Below are 17249 nucleotides of genomic sequence, written 5' to 3' on the forward strand. Positions count from 1 at the left end.
CTCTTGGTTCACAGGATGCTTATGAGCTAAGTCTCATATTTGGATCTTTCTTTTTGAGCAGACACCTATTTGTGTCAGTTTTTTGGCAGTTACAGGAACACTTTGCCTAGAGTGTCTGGGGGTGTGCCTTTCACTGGCAGATGTTATTTTGACATGCTTCGGTGTTGAGCTCATGTTCTTTTCACTGTCATTGGCCTTGCTTATGTCCGTTTCATGCCGGCTTTGGACCTAGCATTGTTTGCTTGACATTGGATCCTATTTTGGGACAGTTTGCTCTCTAGACTGCATACTTGCAATTTATTACAACAAGCAGTTATTGGTGGACTGAGGTGTACTTTTCATGCTGAAATATCCTGATTTGGTGTACCGCACCTAGTACTAAGTGGGCAGCAACTTTTGGCACACTTTGCTCGCCCTTTGGACCCCGTTTTGGTCATTTTTGGGCAGTTTCTGCAGTAAAACAGCAAGCAGTTTTGGACTGTTTGGGCATTTCCAGCCTGCATAATGGCGTCATCTTCGCATGATAGTGCCATCTTTAACATTACAAAGTTGGATGGTCCCAACTACTCTTATTGGAAGAGTCAAATTTGGCAGGTCTTGGTGCAGAAATCTCAGATTAAGCCACTTCGGTTGAGTGGGGAGCAGCCTGAAACTATGGACAATGATGACTGGATTGAACTTGATGAGCTATGCAAGTCCACGATTGTATTGTCTCTCACTGAACAGGTACATTATAATATATTTGAGGAAGCACAGAGTGCATGGGATCTATGGAATAAGATCAAGAATCTTTATAATAAGAAAAGTCCGGCGAGTCAGACGTACTGGTTGAAGCAGCTTATGGATCTGCACATGAAGGATAATGCGACTATGTCTGCTCACTTGAGCCAGTTCCATGCTATACTGAAGAACCTGACTTCGCAGGATATCACCTTTGGAGAGGAAGTAACTCCTCTTTTCTTGCTTGGGACTCTGAATGAGTCATGGGATATATTCCGCACTGCTCTTTGTGCCTCTAGTGCTACTCTAAAATTGACAGATGTTGAGAGTGCTCTTCTTCAGGAAGAGGTGAATCGCAAAAACTTGGATGCCTCTCGTGGTAGTCATGCTTTGATAGTTAGAGGCAGGAATGACAAGAATGATCGTGGTAATAACCGTGGCCGTGACTCGCAAAAGGGTCGGTCTAAATCTCGTGGCAAGTCGCGTAGTAAGTCGCGTGGGCGCAATGCAAATGTCACTTGTCATCATTGTGGGAAAAAGGGCCATATTAGACCACAGTGTCATGAGTTGCGCAATGAGAAGCGCAAGGATAAGGGGAAAGATAAAGTGCATGAGAAGTCCTCTGATTGCAGCATAGTACCTGTGAAGTCCAGCGTCAAGATTGAGGAAATTAATGTCACGCAGACTGAGGAGTCCGATGGTGGTGATGAGTTTATACTTGCAGCTAGTTCTGATGCTTCACACTTGACTGAGACATCTAGTATGTATGCACAGTGCTGGTTATTGGATTCCGGAGCATCCTTCCATGTGACGCCTTACCGTGAGTGCTTCCACTCTTACCCCACTATATCTGGTTCAGTCAAACTTGGAGACGACATGCCTCTTGACATTGTGGGCATGGGTGATATTCAGTTGTAGTTTTCCACTAGCAGTTCCTTTTTGCTCAGGGATGTACGTCATGTACCTGCGCTTACGCGCAATCTTATGTCTGCAGGACAGTTGGATGATGCAGGGTTTCATGTCTGTTTTGGGGATTCTGCCTGGAAAATTACCAAAGGCAGACTTGTGCTTGCTAGAGGCGCCAAGGCAAGCAGCCTCTATCCTCTTGTTGTATCTGGGTCTTCTGTAGACCATGTTTTGGCAGTGGGCTCTATCCCACATGTCACTTTGGCATGCCCGTTTGGGGCATATGTCTTTGAAGGGAATGAAAATGTTATCTGGTTTGCAGTATCTTCCACCTTTGGACTATGCACGTTTTGACTCGTGTGATCATTGTCTTTATGGTAAGCAGAATAGGTCTACGCATAAGAAATCGGGTAGGCCACGCATGAGTGAGCCCTTGGCATTGGTGCATTCCGATGTTTGTGGGCCTATGCCTTGCATGTCTATGGGTGGCGCGAAGTACTTTGTTACCTTCATTGATGATTTTTCTAGGAAAGTGTGGGCTTATCCCATAAAGCAAAAGTCCGATGTCTTGGCAGTCTTTCAGCGTTGGCTTGCTCTTGTTCAGAACGAGACTGGGTATAGGCTGAAATGCCTTAGGACTGACAATGGGGGAGAATATGTCTCACGTGCTTTTGAGCAGTTTTGTGATGACAGGGGTATTAAGCATCAGTTGACCGCCCCTTATACCCCACCCCAGAATGGTTTGGCTGAGCGCATGAACAGGAGTATTCAGGAGCGTGTGCGCTCTATGCTTAGCCATGCAGGCCTACCCCAGAGTTTTTGGGCTGAGGCAGTTAGTACGGCAGTGCATGTCATAAACCGATCGCCTTCCAGTGGATTGGATTTCCAGGTTGCAGAGGAAGTTTGGGCTGGTAAACCACCCTCTTATGCGCATCTCCGTGTCTTTGGATGTGAGGTATTCTGCCATGTGCCCAAGGACAAGAGGAGTAAGTTGGATCCAAAGAGCATTAAATGAATATTCCTTGGCTATGGTGAGTCAGGAGAGATGGGCTATCGCCTATGGGATCCGCAGGCGCAGAAAATAATACGCAGCCATGATGTCGTCTTCCATGAAGACAAGATGCACAGGCAGCCTGAGAAGATGGTTGAGATCCGCAGAGTGATCTTTCAGGAGGAGCCTAGAGCTCCAGCACAGTCAGTAGTACAGCCTACAGCAGTTCCTCCACAGGGCCAGGGTGTTGGACAAACAGTTAGACAGGTAGCAGAGCCTGTGGTGAGACGGTCTGCTAGAGACAGACGTCCACCTGACAGATTTCAGCCCTCTATGCATTATGTTTTGGTTACAGATGCAGGAGAGCCTTTCACTTATGATGAGGCTATGCGCAGGGGTGACAGTCACTCCTGGGAGAGGGCTATGCAGTCTGAGATAGACTCCCTGCATAAGAATGAGACTTGGGATTTGGTTGCCCTGCATAAGGGCAAGAAGGCTTTGCCATGCAAGTGGGTGTACAAGCTGAAAAGTACCCCTGGACACCCCAAGCCGGCATACAAGGCTAGATTGGTAGCAAAGGGTTTTAAGCAGGAACATGGTGTGGACTTTGATGAGGTTTTCTCTCCTGTGGTTAAGATGACCACCCTGTGCTTAGTCTTGGCTTTGGTTGCACAGCTTGACTTAGATCTATATCGGATGGATGTCAAGACGGCTTTTCTACATGGGGACTTGCATGATGAGATCTATATGGATCAGCCTAAGGGCTTTGCAGAACCTGGCAGGGAGCACCTAGTGTGCAACTTGAAGAAGAGCTTGTATGGCTTGAAGCAGGCACCTAGGGAATGGTATCATAATTCTGATGCCTTTATGCAGTCACAGGGCTACATCAGGAGTGCTATGGATCCGTGTCTTTACACGAAGAAAGCCCGTGATGGCAGTTTGCTTATCTTGGTACTCTATGTTGATGATATGCTGATAGCAGGGAAAGCTCATGATGAGCTAGATGCTCTTAAATCTCAGCTGAAGAAGAGCTTTGAGATGAAGGATTTGGAACAGGCCTCACATATACTTGGGATGCGCATTAAGCGCGATAGGAATCAGGGGCTTTTGTATCTCTCACAGCGGGAGTACATTCATAAAGTCCTTGAGCGCTTCCGCATGCAGGACGTAAAGCCTATTGGCTGTCCATTACCTTCTTATGTGAAGGTATCACAGGCCGATTGTCCGCAGACAGATGCGCAGAGGACCGAGATGGCCAAGATCCCTTATGCTTCAGCCGTGGGCAGTTTGATGTATGCCATAATAGCCACTCGTCCAGATATTGCATATGCAGTTGGTGTTGTGGCACACTATATGGCTACACCTGGCAGCAGACATTGGGATGCCGTGAAGGGTATCATGAGGTACCTGAAGGGCACAACAGATATGTGTATTTGCTATGGCGGCCAGGATACAGGGGTCGTGGGGTACACTGACTCCGATTATGTAGGACATGCAGATAGTAGGAAGTCCACTTCTGGCTATGTATTCACCTATGCTGGAGGGGCTGTCTCTTGGATGTCCAGGGTTCAGAAGTGTACGGCTTTGTCTACCACTGAGGCCGAGTATGTTGCAGCCACTGAGGCTTGCAAGGAGGCCATATGGTTAGGCCGTCTAGTTGCTGACCTTGGGATTGATGCTACACCTACACTGCATTCGAATTCTATGAGTGCCATTCAGTTGGCTAAGAAACCGGTCTTCCATGTGAAGACGAAACACATTGAGGTGAGGTATCACTTCATACGTGGTGTCGTGGAGGACAGGTCTGTTGACCTTGTCAAGATCTCCACTGACGAGAATCCTGCAGATCTGCTCACGAAGAGCCTCACTATTGAGCGCTTTGCCTTCCTCAGGAGGTTGATGGGCGTTGGATGAGATGTCGCCTTTCCTCATCCCTTGTACCTATGTACATTTGTACTGTCTTTTCTTTTTCTTTTCTCTCTCACTAGGGCAGATTCGCCTTTAAGTGGGAGGTTGTTGGGGGTAAAGGCGCCTCCGTCGTGCCGCCCCGTGTATTACTACACTGACAGTAACCGCCACTGCACACTGCAGGTGGTGGGCGCCCGTCATGTCACTTTATTCTTTATTCTTTTAGTGACAGTCTAAATAAAGGAAGGCCCGGTCACACATTGTGACTGTTGGAGTTCCCATTTCTTGTCTCTCTCTTTCTTGCTCTTGCTTTCCCGCCATAGCTCGCGTGCAAGCTTCGATCCTTCTCACCTTTCAGAAAACATGTGAAACACATGTCTTTTGCATTTTCCACCTCTATTCTCTATCCTGAAACATATGACAAATAGCCTCACACAACCTTGCATGGCTTCTAAACTTAGCCAACTACAAAGTGTCCAGCTTGCCCATGCAAACTTAGCCTCTAAACAAAATTTTCAACCAATAATAATTGTAATAAATTGGAAAATGCATGGCTTCTATCCAAACTTTGGCCATGCCCAATCTCAATTTTAAATTGCTAACGTATTTGAGCTTGAAATTATTAAAACTTTCCACAAATCTTATCCTAAGATATTAAAATGTTTAAATCCCTAATCTACATGACACAAAAAGTCATTTAAGGGGCTCTTCAATATCCCTACCCAAGATACCCCATGTTAACCCCAACACGAAGAAAGCAAAAGGAAATTAAAAAAACACAGGGCAAAGGCGGAAAAAAGGTAGCCCGACTGAAGAAAGAAGAGGAGAAAAGGCCAAAAGTGCAAGGGCAACCTTAAAAGCCCAAGGGAAATGCAAAAGGGGAAAGGCACATTTTTAAAATACAAAGGCGCACCCTGAAATCTTGTAAAAGAGTGCCAGGTGGTGGAAAATCCGGAAAGCTAAAACAGAAGATAAAGACAAAGGCCAAGGCAAAGAGAAACTGAAGACAAAGGCACACGAGGAAAAGCGTAAGTCAAACTATTGTAAAAGAGCGCAAGCGCATCATGGTTTAATTCAAGGAATGCCGGGCTCTCACCCGTGCAATTTGTAAATGTAGGCGAGCGGTGGAAAGGAAGCTAGGAAGATAGAAGGACAATGGGAAAAAGGACCTAGGCTACGGCCGGCCATGTAAAAAAGGGGAAGAGGGGATGACCGCCCAAAAGGGATTTAGGGTTTTGTATATAAAGTTGAAAAGTGAATGAGAAGCTCATTCTTGTGTGTGGCCAAAAGTAGCTCTCCTCTTCTTCTTCTTCTTCTTCTTGTTCTTGCTTGCTTGAGCTTGTGCTTGAGAGAGGGAGTGTGAGAGTGTGAGGGAGTGAGTGTGTGAGGGTGAGGGACCGAGGAGGAGAAGCTCTCCATCTTCTCCTCTCTTCTTCTCTTCTCTTCTCTTCTCTTGTCTTGCTCGCGGCAATGGAGCTTGGAGCTTTGAGCGGGAGGATCGAGCTTGCTTGAAGCTTGCACTTGGATAGTGGAGCTATCGGAGTGCACAGGAGAGGAGGTAACTCGAGTGGCACGGAGGTAAGCTCACTACACCCGTAGGTATGGATGGCGCATCGGTTATGTGAGAGGTAGCCATTAGTGCTCGGCTTGGAACGCTTAAAACAATAAGCGGTCCGTGGGTCTTGGCGGTTGAGTGAAAGCTCCCACATTTTGGTTACGTTGCTAGGACCAACGGATTCAAGCCTTGAGCGCTTGCGCGCTTCGAATCGAGCATCAAAGTAAGGGTTTCCTCGAACCGGTGCTTGAGATAGGTAGGAAGTGAGGGGGTTGAAGATGGTATTTGATCTCCTTGGCAAGTAGGTTTTTGTTTTGTTTGAGGTTTATGTTGAGAGATGGAGTAGTGTAGGTATTTACTTTGTGATTTGGATGCATTAGAGTAGGAGAAAACAAGGAAAAACAAAGAAAACAAGCACCAGGGTTTACTGTTGCAAAACATGGCAAAAATCGTGCAAGAATTGGCAAAATGCTTGCTAGTGATGCCTAAGATCGGCATATGAGTGATTGGGGGCACCAACACCATGCCCGGGAAGGGGTATAAGAGCCAGGAGGCCAAGGGAGAGCTCATTTGTGACTGTTCAGTTTGAGAAAGAGAGAGAGAGAGAGAGGGAGCCATTGCACGATCTGCCCGATCTAGTCATTGACGAGCCTACTGCGCTAACCAGGTCCATAAAACCCTTCCCCTATCATTCTAGATAGGACCTGGAGGTTCGTGCTTGGAATGGTTGGGCAAATCACAAGAATCGGGCAAGATCGGCATCGCGCTATTTCTGTCGCGCCGCATTCGGCCTGTCCGAGCGGTCGCTTTTGGGCCGAGTCCCAGAATCGGCCCTCAGCCCCTCACCATTCGGCCACTCGGCGCGAAACCCTAGTGTCCGAGGCAACTGTTCGAGTCAACCCACTCGGCCGTCTGAGTCAAGCTCTTTGCCGCGTGGCACATTCGGCCCTTGGCCACACCCAGAATTCGGCCTCGACCAACTGCCGTTCCGCCCGTCCGAATTATCCTGCCCGAACTTATCATTCGGCCCGTCCGAATAAAAACCGCCCGAGTCAGATCTGGAGATTCGGCCCTTGACCCCGAGCCATTCGGCCCGTCCGAGTGACCCACTCGGACCCTACAACTTGACCAGTTGGTTCGAGTACAACTCTCTGTCAAATCTGTCAGAAATTTGACCCGACCCGACAACTATGCAAGGGCGTAACTTGTCGAAATCCTTCGGGTGCTCAGAACTTGATTCTGGCACACGTAATAGGAAAAAACCGTAGCGACAGCTGCTTAGTAGCCAGAGGTAGGCAATTGCGAGACATAGAGACTTAGATACAAACCGTTGAGTTGCAAAACTTGATTGGCCAAAAACGAACGCTGCAACATATTAGAAAGCCACTGAACCCGCCAAGACGACCAAAAAATTGACCAATAAACCTATCAGGCCCAAAACGGCGCGAGAGTGCGTAAGACGCTTGGAAATTAGTTACCACACTCACCCTGAATTTTTGCACTTGAAGTAATTAAGGAAACTGAAAGCCTGATTGAGCACAAGCGCACAGGGAAGGACACACACGTTGAGTGGCCATAAATTGAGGATTGTATTCGATAAAGGAACTCCCTCAGATAAACCACTCAAGGACCCCACCAGTAGGAGAGGACCCCTGTAGAGTGGACCCTACCCCTCTGCACCTCCCCCAAGTAGGTTGGGGAGAAAAGGCGCATCATGATAGGTCCTCCAAGTTGGACCCTAGCGTAGCAATAGCCCTACACGAGCATGGATTCGTCCTGGCAAAAGAGCAACCAAAAGCCCGTGCCCGAACAGAGACCAACAGAGACCCTATAATCTCAATAGGCCCATCTAGCCAATAGGAGCAAAAAGGCCACACCGCAACAACACATGCGTGTTGCATTCGGACTACATCTAGTCAAGGTGGAAAGCAACAACATCAAGCTACAATCGTGAGAATGACTAGATATGACAGTCCTAACAATAGATGCTCCTTGAATAGCACTACACCGACGATCCAAGGCACCAGTGGAAAATCCACATCTGGTCGTGTAGTTGGGGGCTCAAGGGCATCTGTCAGGAGGCTTAAATTGACAAGCTAGGACCCGGAAGATGAAGACATAGTACCACCTGCTTGTCTTAGGGTCAAACTCACCACGAAAAAAGAGCATACTATCAATGCTCTGATTGATGAAGGAGCAGATTTTAACATCTTGACCTATGAATTATGGACCCTACTAGGCCAACCAGAGCTCACACCGACTAGTGCAACTCTTAGCCCTTATGGGGGGCACCCACAAGCACTCATAGGGAAGTGCAAAGTCCTTGCGAAAATTGAAACAGAAAGCTTGCCTATCCTATTTCATGTTCCTCCAAATAGTGCTAGCTGCGGGAAAGAAACCCTCCTAGGAAGACCCTTCAAAAGGGTGACCAAGTGTGAGGCTGACTATGTAGCACAGAGGATACACCTGACACTGAGAATAGTCACGACCTTTAGCAAGGGTGACCTCATCGAACCTCGAGGGAAACGCAAGCAGGGTGCTGACATGACAGTCACGCCTGCTGGATGAGAGCGGGGACTCGTTGGAAGAGTTAATACAAGCACATGTCGAACAACGAGAACCAGTGAGTGAGGCCATGCCGAAAACAAGAAGGTGAGGAGACAATGCCAAGGACGGCCTTTGGACTCATGAATTTCGTAGAAGACCCCAAAAGAAGCCCAAGCCTTATAGACGCAGGCATCGATGGAAGGTCAGCACAACGCTGTGATGGATATTCAAAGCATTGCTATGGGTGCAAGGGTACTACGCTGGTAACTAATGGATTTGGGTACCAAAATCTCCTGCTAAACCACATCTATCAGCTGAAGGCCAGGGGGCATCAAAAGCAATGAAGCATAGGAGGAAATCTAAGAGAAACTCTAGGTCTCAAGGCAAGAAACCAGACATGATTGCTCAAAGGAAAGAGCCTCAGCCTAGCCTGCTAAATAGACAGATGTCATGTGTAGCCATTGAGAGTGTACAACAATCATTAGTGCCCAAGGAGCCGTTGATTTCCCAAAGGGAGAACAAGCATCATAGACACAACATTGCTCAAGGCAAGGCTGATCTCTCAACAAATCAAATGGCACAATCGTCTAATAGCCTCAAGCAAATTATTCAGCCAGTGCCAAGTCCACCTATGAACCCTAGATCTCCTACATCCTCTTCTTCCAACCGGACACAGGAAGCACAACAACGGTTGTTAAGGGAAACCGCTCAATTCCAATCTCTATCGCCATCTAAGCTTCCAAATGTCCAAGAGGAGGGACATGACACCATCTGTAGCTCTCAACCCAAGGATATGCATGAGAACCTAATATAACTAGATCAACTCATGCTCAATCTACACAGATGAGTACTCAAAGGGCAACAAAAAACACAAGCACTCCCGATCGCCCTAGGGACTTGACATCGCAATCCACCAAGGGTAGCCAACCCATTAAACTGGCTACTACGACTTTCGATCAGGGATCACAGCAGTCACAGCCTTTAGCTACGACAATGCCCCTTGTGGAATGTGCCCTTAGTAATTTACTTGTGGAGGGGGTGTCACAACCAAATCCCTCAACAACTCCAGCACTTTCAAAGCGCCTAAAGCCTAGGCTGGAGGAGTTAAACACAAGGGAGTTGGCTGAAAAGCTAGACTCTCCGAAGAGGGAGGTAGTTGTGCTCTCACAACCTAGCAAGGCTATTCAGCAGGCCACGGCCATGTCCCACAAGGACACACTAGAAAAAGAGAATGCTGAGGCCCAACCAAGCACATCAACGGTTGAACTAGTCCAGGGTCCTGAGTCGTTGAGCGATGCACTTTCATTGACCCGGAAAAAGAAGAGAAAACAACAAAGACAACAGCAATCACAGGTGGTCGTGGACACCAAGAGCATTAAGATCAAGAGTGACGGAGAGCTAGGGAATAAAACATCAAGTCCATCCACGAATGAGCCCATTGATACCTCCCCTGATAGCGGTGGAACCACAGTCACACCTGTGTGCTCTGAAAAATCAAAGCAGTCGCCGCTGCCATCAACAGTTGCTTCCAACACGCAATCCACCGACAATAAAACTCACATCGATCAATCAAGAGTGGAGGCAACGTCGTCACAACAGAGTGACAAATCTATACCAATCACATCCAAGAAGAACCATGACAAAATAGCAACAAAACCTCAAGAAAAACAAACAACCCCTAAGAGCATAAGCAATCCTAGCGTTGACCAATCCTGCTCATCTAGGCCTGAACCCCCACCTAGGCTAAAGCCCAGACAAATTCCTAGAACCTTGCATGAGATGGCAACCGAGCAAGCCCTCGTTGAACATAAAGGCATCGCAGAATGCTTATCTAAGTTTGATGCTAAGCTCAAGGTGTTCGCACGAGTCTACGTCCTTGCGGACGTGGGCATAATCCCCAAGGAGCAGCTTGGAGATTACTTGCCCTTCCCTCTATCCTGGGAGGAGCAAGAACATCTTAACGAGCACTACGATAGGCTTCTGCATGAACGCATGCGACTCATCATCGCTGACGAGAAAGCCGACGAATTGTGCTTAACTGTCACGTTCAATGAAGTGCTCTGCCGACTGAATCTCGTAGACATAGAGCAACTAAAGCGACTAACAAAGGGCCAAGTCAATTTGAATAGCGTTGGTGTGAAAACCGTGTTGCAATGGCCGAATTAGGGGGCTCGGATCATGACAGTCTCTGAGGAGCGATTGGCCAAATGGCGATCTCAAAGAGACCCAACCTATGTGGCACCAACTTCCCTTCTAGTGCTAACTGGCATTTGGGGCACGGACTTAGCTGGAACTAGCCTAGAGAGCCCCTTGATTGATAAGGCTCTCACCGAGGAGGAGTTACACATTGCCAGTAGACTCGGGCAAGGTTCCAGGCTGCTCGATGTGGCAAAATATCTATCGGTACTAAGTTGCCATGAGTGATGGATGCATGTGCCATGCTCCAATACAACCCTGAGTTCTACAATTGGTTCTTATCCTCGTGAAGTGACAATGGATCTATAAATATGTATATAAATAAACACTGATGTTTGTGTCACAATGTATAAACAATATCGACACACATAAGCAATGATAGTCAAGCACAGGAAAAGAGTTGGGTCTGACAGGCTAAGCTTCTCAAGTCCTCCTCTCATCACGCATTTAAAAGCCATATGACCATCCCCACCTCCAAGTAAAGGGCATGCAACCCACGTTACCGCCATAGGAAGCCTTGACCAACAACTCTGATGGTGTAGACAGGGTATAGTCCCTTTCTATACACCTTCCTCCCTCTCCAATCTATCCATCCGAGGAGGAGCCTTGCCTAAATCCACGACCGCCAGCCTACGTAACTCGGCGTGAACCAGTTCTGCTAATGGCAGGAGGCTAAATATACGTCACGAGGGCCATCCCTCTACAACAACATTGCATGCCCCAACCCTCCCCTTCTCGTCCTATGCGCTTGATAACCTGCACTATAATTCTTTACATATGAATGGTCTCATCATGTAACGAATCCTAATCCTTCATTCACATCTTACAGGTCCCCCTACGAGGAAAGCATGGAGAACCAAGGACAGCTAGCTTGCAAGGACGCTCTCCGCCAGCCGACGGGAACGCGCGGCACATGCCCCTCCACCGGTGCGCTACGTGCCCACCCTCAAAAGGTACGCGAAGAAGAAAGGCCCTAAACGACACCGTCCCGATTGAAGGCCGAAGAATCCCCGGACCAAGAGCGTCGTGACTCAAAGAAACGCATGGCATGTGGCAACGCCAATTGCACAGACCCCCAATGCACGCTCGGGCACCAGGTGCTCACGAAGTGACAAAGTGAACAGGGATAGGGCAAAGTTTAATGAATTGTTTAAAGACATTCTGAAGATGGCAGCGGCCCGGGACTACACCATTCATGTCACGGCCGACATGTTTCCTGCCCAGCCTCACGGGAGCCCCGCACTAGCACCGCCCCGGTCGCCTATCCAACCGGACTCACCCCGCCTCGTACCTATCGACTGAATCCCTGAAATGAACAAGTAGCTAGACAAGTCAGCATGCCAGAACATTTTGTTTTTTGATGAAGGGGCAAGATCCCCACTTGTGCACGTCCCCATTACTTCTCGTTAATATATGCGACCTTAACAAGCAATGAAATAGGCATCCCAATGGACATCATAGAATTCTGAAAAAGTTATGTCTTATCATGATTACGTTTGTTAGATGCACTTAACACAAGCAAGCATATACTCTCACGAAGTGACAAGTGGATGCAGGATAATACAGGTCCTTGTGCGAAAGTGCTCAATACCCGATCACCGCAAGACCATTGACCCCACGAAGAGCCGCAACAAAGCCACGCTGCCGAAAGCAAAAGTCACCCTTGCCGACCATCCACATCGCATGGCCCAACGCACATTCAGGGGCCACACTCCCTGTCTGGGTCAAGCCCTATAGTTGGCTCACGGCAATCATTACCTCAACTGTACCAACATCGCATGTGTCGCAAGCGGGTTTAAATATCTCAAGTGTATCTCCCCATCTCAACGACTACTTCTCTAACAACGAGGCTAGGGCACAATCATCATTGTAATAGCCATCTCCTGAGCCTTCGAAGCTTCACATTTTCCAACCCATTGAAAGGCTGATAGCCTCAACATATTGTAATGGTTGTACTCAGGCAAGTCCCAAAAAAAAAAACGAACGAAAAGATAAGAAACACCCACGATCACAGCACAGCACCTAAAGGTCCTCAACTTAGGTACGTCCAGTGACCTTGGTCGACTGGCTCCATCCCTAGTTCCCTAGCCCTTTAGCATCACCCACAATTGTTCAGGGCACATCAAGGGCAGGACATACCTAGGGAGCTTGTCTCGCCTATGGTTAGACCTGTCACCCTGACCCACTTCCACAATTCTCTCTTGCACTCTGCCTTAGTACCATTGCAATCAGTGGTGGTAAGCACCGCACGATTGGCCATGAAAATTACACCGTCCTCATCAAGCGAGTTCAATAGCTTCCAGCTACCAAAAGTGCGGTATCCCTATATTCAATTATTCTACGTCGTACAGTCACAATGCAAAGGATGTCTCATATACCTTCACGTATACTTCTTCTCAACATGGACGACTTTGCTTCATCCACGCATTGTACGAGAAACTAGCCCGCGGTCTTCTAACTACGTAATATCTAAGTATGCACGAGAACTCACATAACATCTGCACCAAAGTATATACACAGTTTGGGTCCTCAAGTGCAGGACAATACTCCAAGCTTGCTTAGAGTTCGACATGTCTCCCAAACTAATCAAAATATATCTTGTGCACGATAAGAAGACTAGCACTACCCCTTAGGGAGAGACCGCATGAGAGGTTTTCCAATTGCAGGTATGGAAGACTCCAACGAAGGTGTTGTTCGCTCTTCATCAAACACTCAACTCTGAATTCCTATCCTTATCACCCTGTAAGCCTGCCAAGAATCATCATGTACAGAATCCCTAAACAAACCGCCAGTTATACTCCATCAGTGCAACCCCCTCGAAGAACAGCCCTACCACCAACTCCCATTGCCCTACCACCTACCACTTAACCCACCAACGTGCCCCCAACGACCTTCCTCCCCACCACTACCAACACTCTATCATGGCAACCATAGACGTCCTTGCCACCCACATCTTCAGTGCATGCTACTACCTGCTACCTACGACGATGAGTGCCATGGGACTAGCACTTGTCTAGGAGGGGGGTAATGTTAACCCCAACACGAAGAAAGCAAAAGGAAATAAAAAAGATGCAAGTCAAAGGCGGAAAAAAGGTAGCCCAACTGAAGAAAGAAGAGGAGAAAAGGCCAAAAGTGCAAGGGCAACCTTAAAAGCCCAAGGGAAATGCAAAAGGGGAAAGGCGCATTTTAAAATACAAAGGCACACCTTGAAATCTTGTAAAAGAGTGCCAGGCGGTGGAAAATCCGGAAAGCTAAAACAGAAGATAAAGACAAAGGCCAAGGCAAAGAGAAACGGAAGACAAAGGCGCACAAGGAAAAGCATAAAACTATTGTAAAAGAGCACAAGCGCATCATGGTTTAATTCAAGGAACGCCGGGCTCTCACTCGTGCAATTTGTAAATGTAGACGGGCGGTGGAAAGGAAGCTAGGAAGATAGAAGGACAATGGGAAAAAGGACCTAGGCTACGGCCGGCCATGTAAAAAAGGGGAAGAGGGGATGACCGCCCAAAAGGGATTTAGGGTTTTGTATATAAAGTTGAAAAGTGAATGAGAAGCTCATTCTTGTGTGTGGCCAAAAGTAGCTCTCATCTTCTTCTTATTCTTCTTGTTCTTGCTTGCTTGAGCTTGTGCTTGAGAGAGGGAGCGTGAGAGTGTGAGGGAGTGAGTGTGTGAGGGTGAGGGACCGAGGAGGAGAAGCTCTCCATCTTCTCCTCTCTTCTTCTCTTCTCTTCTCTTCTCTTCTCTTCTCTTCTCTTCTCTTCTCTTCTCTTCTCTTGCTCGCGGAAATGGAGCTTGGAGCTTTAAGCGGGAGAATCGAGCTTGCTTGAAGCTTGCACTTGGATCGTGGAGCTATCGGAGTGTGTGGGAGAGGAGGTAACTCGAGCGGCACGGAGGTAAGCTCACTACACCCATAGGTATGGATGGCGCGTCGGTTATGTGAGAGGTAGCCATTAGTGCTCGGCTTGGAACGCTTGAAACAATAAGCGGTCCGTGGGTCTTGGCGGTTGAGTGAAAGCTCCCACACCCCACTAAAACCTCTCCACACAACTTTTGTCAATGTTTCCTACTATAGAAGCTCGGATTATCTATCAATGTGACACATATTCAACTTAATCTCACATGTATATAATTGAGGTGTCCCAATTTAAGTGTCCAAAGAGCAAAATTATCCTTTGACAGTTACCATCTAATATTATATCGCATAAAAATCACATTGCAAAGAAAAACAACCAAATCTCATGAATCATTTGAGATTTTTAGAAATGAGTTAGAGAAGCTTTTGAAACTAGGGTCCATTTTTGAGATCAAGAATGAATATATTCCTTTTAGACTTTTTTTTCTTTATAGGCTAAAAATATGGCTCCCTAAATCAATCAAGTAAATTTGGGAAAAAAAAAATTAGTCTCACAAATTATTATAATCACCTTCAAAATTTTGAAGCACAACTAGAGTTTTCATTACCTAAATTTAATAAGTTTGTGTGAAAAAAATAAGTATCTAAAACAAAATATTTTCAAGCACATCAACTATACATTACCCGTAGTTGTGGTATTTAAGAAGAATGGTGAGATTCCAATGTGAGTAAATTACAAGGAACACAATCATCAAAAGTGACAAACATTGGCCATCATATATATGGAGCACATTTTAGAGCGTGTTGGCAAGAAAGGAATGCTAAAGTTTTATGAGTGGCTTCTCATGCTATAACCAAGTTCAATTTTGCATAGATGATAATCATAAGGCAGTCTTTATCATCAAATGAAAAGTTTTATTTAAATGGTCATGCCATTTGTTTGAACCAATGGAATGGCTACTTTCTAGCATCTCATGTGTACAACCCTTAAGATATTTGTGAGAACTATGTGTGAGAATTACCTTTGCCATCAAATGGGAAGTGTTACCTAGGCATACGATTTATCTTAATCAATGGAATGGATAATTTCAAATACCTCATGTACACAATCTTTGAGATGTATATGAGAACTATGTTTGTGAATTATTTGTAGAGAATTTATATATAAACTCCACTTGAAAAGAATATTTAAACAAGCTCTAATTCATATTCCAACCATGAAGTGAATACCATTAGGGGAGTTTTGAGGTCTTGATATTCCGTTTTAGGATGTGGAGAAAGTGTGCTCTAGACCAATGAGAGCAAAGCCTCTATAATTGAAGTTTTACTTTTTAAAAAATAAAAATTATTTTATAAATAGATATTGATACAATATTATTAAGAATTTTATTATGAATATCTATTGTTATTATCTCATAATTGTGATTATAATATCTCTTATATTAATAACATAAGGTCTTGATCACTTTACATTAATGATATAGCTTGGATTGTATAAATATAACTATTGAAACTAAATTTAAATTACCAAAAAGCTTAGTGTTTAACTTTTTTTCCCTCCCTTATTTTGTTGTTCTTGTCTCTTTTCGTCCTTAGTAGTAGCTTGTTTCTCTCTCTCTCCTCTCTTTGCCATGGATACAAAAATTCAACCTTCAACAAGGCACCCAAGCTCTAAAATTGCATCCATATTTATATTTCATTTATTTCAAACATATAAAAGATAGATTCTTACCATTATTAGCAAAGACAGCTAGATTACCATGCAACAAGCAGAACATATGAAAAAATGGAAATATGAGAGCTCTTTCATCTCTACTTGAAAGTGTATGATCAAATATTTTAGACTTGAAGCAAACAAAAATAGCATAAAAGAGATTTTAGTACATGCATTTATGCATAGAGAGTTGCATTTAAAACCTGGATCTTCAAGTCCTCCATTCCATAGACCGAATTGTAAGTATTTCATTCCCAATGCTTTCCTTTTATTAAACTTGGTATTAAAATTTATTATGATAAGTTTTACTTTTACTTATAGATATCTATTCTTCTAACCTTAAGGAATGATAGGCCGTAGAGTCTATTATTGATGTTATTAATGTTATACACGGTTTGGGTGATATATATATATATATATATATATAAAGACCAGATAAAAACACTACTCATAGAGAATGAAATATTTTTTAATGACCATTCTTACATTATCCCTATGTTTAGCTCAATGAGTTATGATATTAAATATTAGATCATCTACACTACATCAAGTGAGATTAGATTTACATAATGAAAATATCGAGCTGTCATGTTCATTTGCATTCGAACTTAATAACAAATAAGTAAGTTTATACATCAAGTTTTGTGTGTGTGTGTGTGTGTGTGTGTGTGACTTTTTGAATAGTAAATATCTATGTTTTTTAATCAATATCAAAGAGGAGAGATAAAAAGTGTAAAAATATTTTTTAATATCTCTTTAATTTTAATATAAATACAAGTTTATATATTATAGTAACTTTATATTTACTTTCTTTATGATTTATATACATTAGGTTTTATTTGAAATATACATTAAAAGC

This window comes from Lygodium microphyllum, chromosome 17 (assembly GCF_053477565.2).
Source record: "Lygodium microphyllum isolate KBCC chromosome 17, Lygodium_microphyllum_v1.1.10, whole genome shotgun sequence".
NCBI classification, from domain to species: domain Eukaryota; kingdom Viridiplantae; phylum Streptophyta; class Polypodiopsida; order Schizaeales; family Lygodiaceae; genus Lygodium; species Lygodium microphyllum.